Here is a 1,519-nt window from a genome sequence, read left to right as displayed (position 1 = left end):
TATATATATATATATTTTTTTTTTTATTTATTTATAGAGATGAGTATCACGTTATTAGCATTGTATCCATATTCAGAAACAACAGTAATAGTGTAATATAAATGTTTTCTCTTCATTCATATTTCAAAAAATAAATAATAAAATGTAGTTCCTCTGCTTCTCTTTCACACATTTAATTTTAAAGAGAATACTTTGATGAAGTATAGCTCCTTTGCTTCTCGGAATTTTGGTCGTTTCTTGAACATTTGTAAAAGGGAAAGATTTTGAAGTTGCCTTCACCGCATATTTCTAGATGCTTGGTCAGTAGAATCTTGTGCAATTCCCATTGTCGGATCTGTTGTCTGTGGATTCTTGCACGTTGGCAGAGGGAAATATTTGTTTTGCCAATGTAATTTTCCTTGCAGTTGGGGCAAGTAATACTGTATATGAGATTCTGATTCTTGCAGTTCCTATTTGCCTTTACTTTGAACGAGAATACGCTCTTGAATTTTATATGGGAACCACTTTCTAAGTATTTAAAGTTGTTGATGCATGTTCAACATCTGTCTCCACGTTCTTCTACGGAGAATTCTGATTCATTTTCTGATGTGAATTTTTCTCTTATGGGGTATTTTTTGAGATGTTTTGATTGGCGTCTACTGTTTCGTTAAGGGTTTTTATCAATCAGCTCTTTCTTTGGGGGGTTTGTAGAGGTATAGGCAGATTTTATTTTATGGTGTGAAAGATGCTGGCTACCCCAGGATTGAGCGTATTAATAAATGAAATCGTGTGTTCATTAATTTTTTTCTTTGGTGTCCTTAGTTATACGATGCTCAGCTTCATTGTCTTTTTAATTATCTTGTTTATTTATCCTAAGGGTATTTCTGCTTTTTTAGGAAGTCTTTGAGTCGTTGAGTCGGATTTTACATATATTGGGGTCAATCACTATACTGCAGATACGTCTTGCCATGCTGTGTGGGATGTTCGTTCCATTTGATGTGTGAGGGATGGCAAGAGTAGAAATTTAAATATTGGTACGTACCTGTTTTTTCGCAAAATATGTGTCGTGACTGTGGAGTTGCGTATATTTATGTGAATATCCAGGGATGTTAATTCATTGCAACTGGATTCTGTCGTGAATCTGATGGTTGGGTGAAGTGTGTTGAGTATATTATTAAATATTTGTAGGTCCTCATTTGATTTGTCCCAAAAGATGAAGGTATCATTGAGGGAGTGTTTCCACTTTTTGATGATGTATTTCTTGTAATCCTGGTTAAAATCTCTCCCTACTTCCACATAAAGTATTTCTTCCAAGTAACCCACGACTAGGTTAGCACATGAGGGTATAAACTGCGTCTCCATCTGTCGATATGTGTTATTATCGAATCTAAAGATGTCTTATTCGCAATTTACAACCGAAAGGCAGAACTAAAGACGTCATTAAAGTGACTAAAGGTACTAGTTAGCACCAGCATTGCTAGAAATAAGAATCAAAACAACACCTAGCCACGAGAATGCACTTATCAGCGTACAATTTCTA

Source organism: Octopus bimaculoides, chromosome 18, assembly GCF_001194135.2.
Source record: "Octopus bimaculoides isolate UCB-OBI-ISO-001 chromosome 18, ASM119413v2, whole genome shotgun sequence".
Classification (NCBI taxonomy): Eukaryota; Metazoa; Mollusca; class Cephalopoda; order Octopoda; family Octopodidae; genus Octopus; species Octopus bimaculoides.
The sequence above is the reverse complement of the archived record's forward strand: the minus strand, read 5'-3'. Positions refer to the sequence as shown.